The following is a 12,684-nucleotide window of genomic DNA, read 5'->3' as shown; positions in this document are numbered from 1 at the left end:
TCTAGATTCAAGGAGGGCTTTTACTGGCTGGAACCAAAAGAAGGACCATACTTTTGGTATACATACTGTTTTGAGGTGTTTTTTGGGGGGTGGGGTGGGGGTAGGCTGTATGCCTGAGTCTTATATCCAACAAGGGTCCAATTGCTGGAATAGGCATACAAGTTTCTTGCTAATGGCCCCTAAGCGTGGGTCATTAAATAACAAAATAAATGGCTCTCTGCCAGAGGACAAATGGGGGAGGCCCCTCCCTCAACTGTCAAAGCTAGAGTAGAGATGTGTGAACTAGAAGCAGGAAGCAGGAAGCAGGCTGGACAGCTGAGAGACAAAGGACTCAGCTACCCTAGAAAAGAAAAAGCGCTTTATATGAGTTACCACACTGTGACACCAGATGGCACTGTGGAGTCCCGTTGTTTGCCAATGGGATTTCCCTTTAAGAAGTTTACAACGCATTTAACAGAATTGTGTTATTTTTGCTGTGTCTAGATCCAGCCAGAGTGAGCCCTGATTTCTGCTGGAATTGAACAATATTAACTTCCTGTAAGAAAGAACTGGTGTGACAACCATAGAGAGAATATGGGGCACAACACAAACTGAGAAATAAGAGGTAAAGCCAAGACTTTATGTTGGGGATTCACGAGTATTCTGTAGTTTGCTCCAAAAGAAGCTGATATTTTGAAGGTGCTCAGTTTGAGCTGCTACAACTTACCTGACACCTTTCCCACCTCCTCTTCCAACATTCCCCCAATCTAACAACTTACCTTTGGGGTGGGGGCGATGGCAGCAGAGGTAGCAGTGGGCACTTCAAGGACCCTGGGATGGGCTTAGAGGACTCAAGATGCTCTGCTGGGGCTTGCAGGCATCTGCCACCACTCCAGTTTTTGAGTTTGGGGCTCAGTGAAGGGGATGGCGGCTGTAGAGGCAAGATTTACATGAACAGAGCTGTGCTTGCCTTGACCCTGGTTTTTTTGAGTGCCCTGTTTGAATGAACATAACATCCCTACTTTTATGCCTGGCTGTCATAGGTGATGGCGATGTCATCAAGGAGTTGGAAATGGAAATGGAGTGAGTAGTTTAGTTTGGTAGTTAGGCCTATTCATTCATTTTAAAGCAACATCTCTTCCTACAAATTTATGGAACATAGTTGCTCCTCATGTCCTCACTTTCAGCTTGCCTCAAGAGAAGGATGGGTTTATCACCAACTCATAAGGTAAAGGTAAAGGTACCCCTGACCATTAGGTCCAGTCGCGTACGACCCTGAGGTTGTGGCGCTCATCTCACTTTATTGGCTGAGGGAGCCGGCGTGCAGCTTCCGGGTCATGTGGCCAGCATGACTAAGCCACTTCTGGTGAACCAGAGCAGCACACAGAAATGCCGTTTACCCTCCCGCCAGAGCAGTACCTATTTGTCTACTTGCACTTTGATGTGCTTTTGAACTGCTAGGTTGGCAGGAGCAGGGACTGAGCAATGGGAGCTCACCCCGTCGCGGGGATTTGAACCGCCGACCTTCTGATCAGCAAGTCCTAGGCTCTGTGGTTCAACCCACAGCACCACCAGCGTCCCATCTCATAGAACCCTATAATTGTAGAGTTGAAAGGGACCCTGAGGGTCATCTAACCCAATGCAGGAATTTCAACCTCAACATGCTGGAAACTGAACTGTTTATGTTTCATCACAGTCTTCCTCACTTTGATTATACTTCAAATCCGCTAAGATTTTCATACATTTTGTCACCTGAACATGATATATTGGTTTTATCTCAGGTCTGTTATAAACTACAGAGTTTGATGTTTTTCTTTCTCTCCAATTTTCAAACACAGAGACACTTGAACATCTAAACAAGAGTTCTCAAGAACAATATTATAAATCGTGTTCACTAATTTGTGTATTTTTGTTAACCCTAGTAAAAGGTCTTGCTCCCTCCCCCCCCCTCCCTTTACTGGCCCAACACAACTTTTGTCTAACATACACTTCATCCACAACAAATCACCTGCTGATCTATATCTATTAGCTGCTATGTTCTTTGCTGTATCTTATTTTTCTCCTGTGTAAAAGATTGCTGCACATCAATAACATGGCAACTCCCACAGGAAAGTATTCCAGAACATTTCTACCAGTTTTTCCCATCCCCGTTTTGCCTTGTGGTCAAATTGGGTCAGCTCTGCTACTTTTTCATTATTGTGATCAGGACATGGCAAGAACATCCACCAAAGAAGCAAGAATTTGGCCTTGCTTTGCTTGTAATTGGAAACAAGACTGTTGTTGCTTTAGGAGCCTGATTTGGTACCAGACCAGTTTTTCATTAAAACTGAATAGGCAGCAAAAAGGATTTACTTGGTAATTTTATTGCTGTGCTATTGGAAGGATTCCCACTGTTGGTCTGGATGTTGCACTAAAACAGGGGGCAGGGACGACTTTGAATTGCCACTGCAACTGGTTCTGATCTCGTTAGCAGTGAAATGGAAGGAGGCTGCAAGGACAGTAAAAGCCTTTCTTTCAAAGACTTCTGCATCAAGCCCTTAAATTCGCCTTCTTCTGGCAATGGAATATCATTTGTTCCTTGCTAGAAAGGACAACATCATCAACAGCAGCAAAGTAGAATCCATAGGCACAAAATCAATGGGGATTACTCAGAGAACAGAAATACCTATTGAAGCTTACAAATTGAATTTGGAATGATTTATCATCATCATCATCATCATCATCATCATCATCATCATGACTACTACTACTATTACATTCCTTCCTTCCTTCCCTGACAGGACTCAAGGTAGCTTACAGATAAAATAAGAGTAGCTAAAGACTTAGGGAAAAACAATAATTTAAAAACAATTAAACATACACACCCACTGCCAGCTCCCCTGTGACACACGTGCTATTTTTAATAACAATTTTATTGAAAGTTTTTTAAAAACATTAAACAATAAAACTCAAAGTCATTTATAAGAAAATATGAAACACAATTGTACAGGGGAAAGAAAAAGAGAAAAGAATAGAGAAGGACTAACTTAGAAGACAGTGTATCACATGCATGTTATGCATATCATATCATGTATCCACATCGAGCAAGGCAGATCCCCCCCAGTTCTCACCTGGGTGCCTCCCTCTTCTCCCAGTCCCCCCCTCTGAGAGATCCTTCCTGCCCTGCCTTTCCTGCAGATACCTCCCACCTCCACATGTCCCCTTCCTGTGTGGGCCCTCCTTGATTCGTAATAAAGGAATCTTGATATAAAAGATACTAAAATATATAAAAAGAAAAAGGAATTCCTGCTTCCCTGTCTGACAGTCATCTATAACAGCTATTCTGAATACTTAACATATGCACTCCAGAATAAAATCCAGCCAGTTTCCCCTTCAGCAAGATGCCAATTTCCTAGATTCCCAAGCTGAGCCCTAAAATTTTAACCACTCAGACAGCACAATATGACCCTTATAATAATTTTCTAATAATCCAAATTAGCATTCCTCCAGTTTCTATATCCAATTTCTTATAAAGCCTCTTTAAAACAGTTCCAAGAAATCTCAGCCAAGTCATGATCCAAAATTCTTGTCTATTTTAATGTTCATCCAATCATGCTTCCTCTTCTTCTTTTTCCTTTTCACCCAAAATATTTGAACACTTTAATCCATTGTGGCACGGCAGGGGGCAGCTTAGTTCACTTTTCTCAAAGTTACCCTCCTAGGGGAACATAACTTGCATCGTCAACAGTTTCAGTAAACTCTTCCATGCCAAGATCTCCCACGCCAGTTTAGCCAAACAGAGCATTTCCATAGAGCTATTTCTCTCTTGCTCCATTGCTCATACTGGCTGCCCATTCCTCTCTGCTGGAAGTTCCCACACCTCCCCAACAGAACTTTCTGTCACCTCCATCGAGTCATCCACAACCACTCCCAGTTCATGATCTCACAGTCCACTTGTTCTATTTTTTGCCTTATCTCTTGGGTCTCCTGTTTAGTTTCTTCTTCCTCCTCCTCACCACGTAATTCCAATATCTCTCATCCTCCTTGTCCATTCTCCAGCGCTGCTACAAGCTGCCCAAGGGAGGAGGCCGGCAGTGGTGGCCATGGGATGCTCTCTCGCAGCTGCCACTGCTGCCGCTGCTCAGGACCAGCTCTAGCCTCTCCTCCTCCCTGAGCTCAGTGGCACTGGTGGGAGAAATGGGGACATTCCAGGATCAAATCAGAAGCTGGGAGGACAGTGCTGGTAATTCCAGGACTGTCCCTGGAAAATAGGACACTTGGAGGGTATGCTGTCCTGCTGTAAATATTCCCAGCTGCTGGTCCATGGAGCTAACTAATAAATCATGGATGCCTGGAAGAGGCAAGTGGGTGAAGGTTAAGCTATGTGTGGTAGCTACTTTCACACATACCAACTTACAATTTTCAAAGATCCCTATTGGCAAAATATTTATTTTAAAATCCATTCAATGCCTATAGGGTGGAGGGAGAGGCCATCAGTTTCAGAACAATTTCTTGTCATAAAATTGCTATGTCTGACCTTGGACATCTGACTGTCCTTCGTCTTCCCATCTATGTCAAAGAGATTATTTTTGTACTTGCTAGCTGAGTGGTTGTATTCTGGCAATCAGAGGCAATTATTAAGACAGATTGGGCTGTTTCCCGTCCCTCTTTGTAGGCCCAGATGTAAAAGGAAGAAGCGGCGTGAGATATTCACAGTCCCCTTACAGAGATATGCATAGCTTTTTATCCACCTTCATTTTTTGTGTTGCTCTGTGAGGTTCCTCTCCTTGAATCCTTCCTCTTTAGCCCTTTCTATCTTCAAATCCCTGTCTGCTTCCCTTGTTTGCTTGTCTTCTAGCTACTCTTCCACCACTCTGTTCCAGGGGTACATACTCCATGGATTCAGTGACTACTTATCCCCCAGATCCTATTACTGAGAGAGCCAGTGTGGTGTAGTGGTTAAGAGCGGTGGACTCGTAATCTGGTGAACCGGGTTCGATTCCCCGCTCCTCCACATGTAGCTTCTGGGTGACCTTGGGCCAATCATGCTTCTCTGAAGTCTCTCAGCTCCACTCACCTCACAGAGTGTTTGTTGTAGGGGAGGAAGGGAAAGGAGAATGTTAGCCGCTTTGAGACTCCTTCAGGTAGTGATAAACCGGGATATCAAATCCAAACTCTTCTTCTCTTCTTCTCTTCCATCCCTTAGATCACATACAGCTAAGATATTCAGTGGTGCTTAGTAACTTAAAACTAAATTTTCCTGGTTTGAGACGCCTACTTCCATCAGAAAAAGACTTTTCAGTTTAGGGTTGCCATACATCTGGAATTTCCTGGACATATTAGGAACACTGCTCAACAACTTTTCACTGTTTGAAATTCGGCAACCCTATTTTCAGTTCCTTTACAGGACCTGCACTGTTAATCAACATGCTATCACTGCAAAGTGTGCAGTTATTTGTTGCATTCAAGAATTGCTGTTGCAGAGAAACCACTCATGGCTCCTTTGCAAAATATTCCTTAGAGCAAAGATGTGGAGTTTGTGACCTTCCAGATGTTGGACTGCAACTCCCATCATCCTGACCATTGTACACACTGGCGGGGGCCGATGGAAGTTGGGAGTCCAACAACATATAGGAGATCAACAATTCCCCATCCCTGCCCTAGAAACACATTCATAAAAGGTATTGACTTCCACTGAATTGGGCCATTGGCTCATTTAGCTCAGTATTATTTATCTACACTGACTAGCAAAAAGCTTTCCAGGGTTTCAGGCAAATAAAATAAGTTGGGGGAAATCAGGCTCCAAACTGCTTCATATGGAGTTGCAGACACGGCATTTTGAGGTTTTTGGGCAGGTGGCTCAATTGTCCCCTTTCCATGCCCAGTACTTCCTCAATGATTGCATTTCTTTTCCAGGTTGTAACTATTTTCAGTGCACTCTAGAATGGTGAAGCTTTTCTGTTTTCTTTGATCTCTCAGATTTGCACAAAACCAGAAAACAGCACAAGCAAATCTTTTGCACACTTCTTGGGTCTAATTGAAATGGAGGGAAAGTGGATTAACAGCTAAATGATGCTCAAATGTAGAGAAGCCCATAGTCTCCTGCACAACTTTAAAGGCAAGCAATGGCTTCTGATTGCAGAGATACAATGATGAGTATTTGAAGTAAGGAAGGGAGTTTCTACAGGTCAGTGAGCCATGGCTTGGCTATGGCTACCTAGCAGGCCTCAGAGGCACCAAGTTCCACCCAACATTGGGGGGCACCATGTGTGCAACCCCAGCCCCTCAAGATTGGGGGGGGGCGAAGACACCTCAGCTCTGTGGAGTTGGCACCTATGGCGGGACTGCAGCTGAGGTGATGTTTGAACCAAGGACTTTCCAGGTCATAGCTTGTACTCTTAAGTAAGGCTGGACTGAATGCTGTTAGATGGGGACACTGGTTCACCACAGCAGGGGTGCCCATCCAGGACTGGCCCAAGTCATTATGGCATCTGAGGTGAATCACAAAATGGTGCCCCTCCCCACAGGAAGTAGTGGTGAGTGAAGATCTACATAGGAATAAGGAGGGGATAAAGTTTTGCATCAGGAACAAGGGAGAAGTGAAACTCTACACTGGGAACAAGGTGGGGAATCAAATCAGCCTTACTCAACAGTTGAAATGGGAATCAAAGGCTGTTGCGAGGTTGGGGAGGGGCCTGCTCTGAATGTTGCTGGGGGGGTGCAGAGCCCACGAGACCCTAGTGGGCCAGCGCTGGCACCACCTCATGAAACATATCTGAAAAAGCTCAGGCCTCTTCTTAGCTATTATGCAGCATTGTTATGCGGGAAGTCTAGTTGTGAATAGCTGAGATGTGTGAATAGAGATAAAATTAAGAAAGAGAAAGGAGAGGTGCAGTTTATTGAATATCATTCTTACATGGAATCACAAAGCCAAGCTAAGTCACGTGTCCATTTATGCAAGGTGATGAATGAACAAAGTTGCATTTTGTGGTCAAGGCTTCCCAGCAATGGAGGCTCTTGATTCCAAGCCAAGAAACAAAGTGGCTGGAAATGACTGAGCTTTGTGGAGCTCTTCTAAATTAAATGTAATTTGGAATGCAGTTCCAAGTATAATTATCCATTGAAAGGGATGGGTCATGCCAGGAAATTAAAGAATGGTTGCTCGGGCAGCAAACTTCATATGACGCCTGGAAACAGGAGAAGGGTTCGGGCAGGAATGCTGTGGACACGGAAGAGATGCCCAGAGAGGGCTCCTGTGCCTTCAAATCTTAAGGGCTCCCAGGGGGTTGGTAACAGTGGCCTTCAGACCAAAAAAGGTTAGGAGGGGGAAATCCAGCCTTCAACCAATGCAACAGTATAAGGGTGGAGGGGTGCTTTCGGTGACGCCTCCCTTTCCATGGGATTTTTACAATTTAGGGTCTAGAGGTAGAAGCCCCGATATGATCAGTGAGAGGGGAAATGAAACAAATCCATTCCTAGGAGAGATGAAAACCAAATCCTCTATGAAGGAGGGAAAGATGAAACAAGCCCTGGTGCCCAAGGATTAAGACATTCTGGGAGATGATCTATAATGAAATGAAAAAGGTATTTAAATATACCTTCCTGAAGAAACCAGAGGCCTTCCTTCTGGGCATTGTCGGCCAATTGGTGTCAAAGAAGGACAGAATTTTTTTTATGTATGCTACAACAGCAGCAAGAATACTTATCGTAAAGTATTGGAAGACACAAGATTTACCCACCCTGGAAGAGTGGCAGATGAAGCTGATGGACTACATGGAACTGGCGGAAATGACTGGCAGAATCCGAGACCAGGGAGAAGAGTCGGTGGAAGAAGATTGGAAAAAATTTAAAGACTATTTACAGAAACACTGTAAAATTAATGAATGTTAGAAGGATGCTGGAATGAAGTTATATGGCTTTAGCAGAAATGTTATAAAGAATTAAGTAAAAATAGACTGTTAATGGGCCAAAGGAGAAAGAATAAGGTTAGATTGTGTTGAGATAAATTATAGGACAAAAACTGAGAAAGATGGAAAGGATTTGCTGAAATAGCTAACTGAACTAGAATACAAAAAAGGGAGGTGTGAGGAGGTCGTCGAAACAAGTAAATGAAAGATAAGATATGGAAATATTGGATGTGTTTTTAATTGTTTCTGTTTTTGTTTTTGTTTTGTTAAGATAAGTAGTGTTGTTGTTTTTCCTATGTATTGTATTGTATTGTTTTGCTTTGTTTAACTCTTTTTCTTCCTTTTGTAATCTTTAAACTCTTAATAAATATTACTTTAAAAAAAAAAAAAAGATGAAACAAGCCCTGGACCACATTGAGCCAGATTCTCTCTAGAGAGACTCCCTCTCACTGCGGAATGTGAGCAGCTGAACTGGTGGCCCTGAGTCTTTGTCCCTCGCCCACTCTGTTAGTGGCACCTCCACCCCTTGAGCGACACGAGGGGACCAGGGCAGAAGGATGCTGGCAAGGTGAGAGGAAAAGATCTGGCTCTGCTGAGGTCTCCCTTCACCTCTCTTTCTGTTTCTGGGCTACTGGCAGCCCCTACAGGATGGGGCACAATGGTAGCCCTAATTCTTTTGTTTCACATTTATTTATACATCCATTTAAATGTTTCTCGCCTTTCTTTCCTTTTTTAAAATAAAGACAATATGGTTGCCATATTTTAAAAAGTATTAACCAGGACACCACGAACGTTGTTGACCTTTTTTTAGACGTCAATTCTACCTTTGAAATCCTGGCAATGTCCAGGGAAATCAAGACATGTGGCAGCCCTAAATAATCAAAACAACAATTGCATCAACAACATAGTGAGCATAGTGGTGCAAGTGGAAAATGTAGACCAGTCAGTGTCTGAAAATGCAATGTCTTGACTTGGCAGAGAAATTAAACTGGAGATAAGGCCATGACTGAAAAGGCCCTGCTCCTTCTGTGCATCTACTGCGCCTGAATCAATGGCAGAAGCTGGAGCAGGCTCTCTTCTGTTGCTCAGAGTGCATGGAGTGGGGGGTGGGCCTTAGGGAAGAAGCAGTCCTTCAGATACCTAAATCCCAAGCTATTTAGGGTTTCAAAGGGAAGAACTGGCACCTTTAATTGAGGCCAGAAACAGATGGGTAGCCAATGGAGATCAAAGATAGAGTAATACGCTCCATCTAGCCAACACCAGAAAATCTACCAGTGGCACTGTGCACCAGTAGAAGTTTCCAGGCACTTCTCAAGCACAACACTAGGGAGAATATTTTACAGTATTCCAGGCTAGAGGTTACTTAAACTTAGATGGATATAGGCAGGTCTGTTTTCTCCAGAATATAATACAGCTAGCTGAAGCTGATCAGCCAAAAGCAGTGTCAGATCCAAGAGTACCCAAGCTACAAACCTGCATCTTCAGGGACAGTGCAGGCTATAGACCTACCCCTGGACCAACTTGTAACAAGAGTGTTTCTATCTTAACTGGATTAAGTTTCACTTTGATCACCCATATCCAGTCCCTCACTGTTCCAAGTTTCTACCACTTCCCTATAATCTTATAAATATGAGGTACAGTTGACTATTACTAACATGCTGACATAAGTGCCAGAACTAGAAGGGCCCTGGGTGCTCTAGACACCACAAAATTCCTGCTGAGGGGGCTGGGCACCCACAAATTATGGCGGCAGGTGCACAGGGAACACGTGTCTGACATAAGCACACCTGGTGGCATGGGGTGGGTGGGTGCTGACGTCACTCCTGCACACCACCGGGTGTGCTGACATCACCACACCTATCCCCACGGGGTGTGGCCCTGGGCACCCAGGGTCATGAGGGCAAGCTGGCGTTGCTGCATGCTGATCAGTCCAAATATCTGAATAATTTCACTCAGTGGTTTGTCTGGATGATTTGAAAAAAGGCTGAGCAGAGTCACACTCACTCACTCTCTCTGTCTCCTGATGCAATTGTCCCCAAGGCTAATGTTGACCCACAACTGGGCCAGAAACCACTGAAAGAGATCTAGATGGAAAATCTGAGATGGGGAGTCAGAGAGGTCCAAGGTAATTTTTCCACAGAGTGTGTACTGCTGCTTGTTTCAGTACAGTTGAAGGTATTGCTGTCCATGTAGACAGGCCCAACCAGGTTATCTTAATTTATTAATTTGGAGGCACAAGGGTCAAGCACACACATGAACAGCCTCATCTCTGAATGAATCCTGTTCACATACTTAACTAGTATCCAGCTAGAGTGCAGATTGGCACCTGACCTATCATGAAAACATAAAACACCATCTTAGGTGAATTGCTTGGCCACAACTCAGGGGTCTGCTAGCAAATTTTTTTCCCCAGTCTTGCAGATATTACTTACATTAAAATTTCCTTCCTAATGCAATCCTTTTGCCATTCCATTGTATTTGACATGCTGCTGACAGGATAGGAACATTAAAAATAAAGGTTGAAATTATATTTTACAGAGACAATGGAGATGCCTTCCTACTGCATTTCTCAGATGCCTTCAAATTACACATTCATTGTATGAGCACATAATGAGACCAGATTAAATCATAGGCAAAATTTGTGTGCCTATATAAAGAGGAGTCTGGTGGAGTTCCAGCTACAACAGAAGCATAACATGTCTGTGACATGAAACTGAATGCATTTCTTGAACAACATGAATACAGTTTTCAGGAAAAATCCTTTGTAGCGCATTTTGCCTTAGGCAGGAGAAATTCTGCCGTATACATTATTCATTTCCTTCAGTAGCTGACACATTTCCTTTTACCACTTGCAAAATGTCACAGTCTGGTTTGTAAAGGTGAAATGAGCAGATACTGAATCTGTACTGTTAAGATTCAGAGAAGGGTGGGTGGGTGGGTGGAATTGGACTCAAGTATGGCTAAAGCAATTAAAATATTCTTTTGTTACAAAATAATACATCTGCATTGCTGCTTGTAGAGACATCTCTTTAAGATGTATTTGAATACCAGCCCTATAGCTGCAGAACTGCCCTTCCTGTGTCATCTCCATTTCCAGTCTGACAAAAAAATAACAGCCAGATGTAAATGTTAATGTAGCAATTAAAATTATGATGTGATGTCAAAGCAGCCACATCCATTTAAGGTCATAACCCTTTAAATCTTGTAAAATTGCACTGAATCTTTCTAAAGTGGGGGGAACCTGTAACTTAGCACAGCCTTTTTTAATGCACTAGACTAAAACAACACACACACACCCCACTACCACAGATCAGGGTGCAGCATCAGAATCTTCCATGGTCCAGCTGCAGTCATATTGCTTCACCTTCCTTGCACATCTCCATGACAACCATGTAATTTGGATGCTATACTACTGAACTGATGCTGAAATACAGTTGTGCTATAAAATACAGAATGCATCAGAGTTCTTGTAAAGGAAGACAGTCCTATTCATGATGGCTGGTAACTTAAGATTTATTGGGTGTGGGTGTTTAAAAAAAAACAAAGCTGGTAAAGTGATTTGATTGTGTGTTTCTAATTGTTACCCACCCAGAGCCTTTGAGGACAGAGTGCGCTAAGCAGCCACATAATTACATGAACATAATTTCCAGGCTTCCTTCCCAGAATTCAGATATATAAATAATAATTAATCTCATCCCTGGATGATTCAAGGATTGTGAAATCAATTAGAATGAAATACAATTGTGCTTCACATTCCACATTCTCTCTCTAGGAACACACTCAGGAAATGCTTACCTCGGGACCCAAGGATGCACACTAGAGCCGTCAAGAGATAAATCAAATCCTAGTGATTGCAGCTTTAAGCTAATACATCACATATGAATGACCATAACACTAACAAAATGCCATTCCAAGAACAATATTGCATAGGATGCCACAGAGATGCATGGATATAGGATGAAAATGAACACACTGTGATTCAACTTACCAGAGCTAAAAGGTTTCCCTCACAAGTGCAGCTTGTTTTTCCCTCAACAATCCATGCAAAATCGCCAGCAGCTACATATAAGGAGACATTCCCGCCCCATGCCTTCTCAGACTTCCCTTTATTGTCTCCCCCCTCGCCACTTGCAATGGGTTACGCCTCCCCAGCTTTCCTTCAGGTGTCAAAAGATTGCTAGGAAGCAGGTTGCAGGAAAGAAGGGAGGGGAGAAAGAGGAGGGGGTCGAGAGAGGAGCCTGAGCAGGAATGATGGAGCCTGCCTTCAGCGAGAGAGCAGGGGAGAGACCTGATGCTCAAGCCTTTGGGTGAATGTATGCCGAAAGGCCAGCTAACACTTTAGAAAGAAGATGCTCCAGCCACTGTGAGCAAATTGCTAAGCATATTTAACATTTTCCTCAAAGATCTGAGAGCTGGCTCTGCCTCTGCTAGCCAATCAGATACATTGAAACTGGACCTTGGAAATCCCTGCCAAACAGGCAGGCTGTCTTTAAGAAAATGGGATGCATACAAACCAACAACCTCAATAAAACTCCCAAGAATATCTTTAGATGGCCTTTCCATCCTCTTTCCTACCCACCCTAACCACAAAAGAAAGCTTTGATTTAGCTTTTAAGGCTTTGTTTTCCCTTTGTGTTGTTGTTTCCTGTTAGGTTGTCTTTGTAAGCTGAACTGTGAACCTTTTCGCCTGTTTTTGAACACAGAACATTCATGTTCAGTGCAATTTCATCTCCACAAGATGCTGTACATGCTAATATTTTGCCTCACCTTGCGTACAGGGAAGAGAAAAGGAAGTCACAGGAAGCATCCCAGACTGTGT

The 12,684-nt window shown here is 43.4% G+C and overlaps 1 protein-coding gene across 1 annotated transcript in view; it reads right to left on the bottom strand.

Annotated features, from left to right (window-relative positions):
* Positions 1–12,308, bottom strand: part of PSD2 (pleckstrin and Sec7 domain containing 2) — a 54,307-nt gene extending 41,999 nt beyond the window's left edge. Inside the window, exon 1 of the mRNA XM_083624452.1 lies at positions 11,854–12,308. The gene's annotated coding sequence lies outside the window, so the exon portion shown is untranslated. The remainder of the gene's footprint in view (positions 1–11,853) is intronic.
* Between the last annotated feature and the right edge of the window lie 376 nt (positions 12,309–12,684).

The sequence above is a fragment of the Podarcis filfolensis genome (genome assembly GCF_964270895.1).
Source record: "Podarcis filfolensis genome assembly, chromosome: 7".
Lineage (NCBI taxonomy): Eukaryota > Metazoa > Chordata > Lepidosauria > Squamata > Lacertidae > Podarcis > Podarcis filfolensis.
Note: the sequence above shows the minus strand (reverse complement) of the source record. Positions and strands in the feature narration are given on the sequence as shown.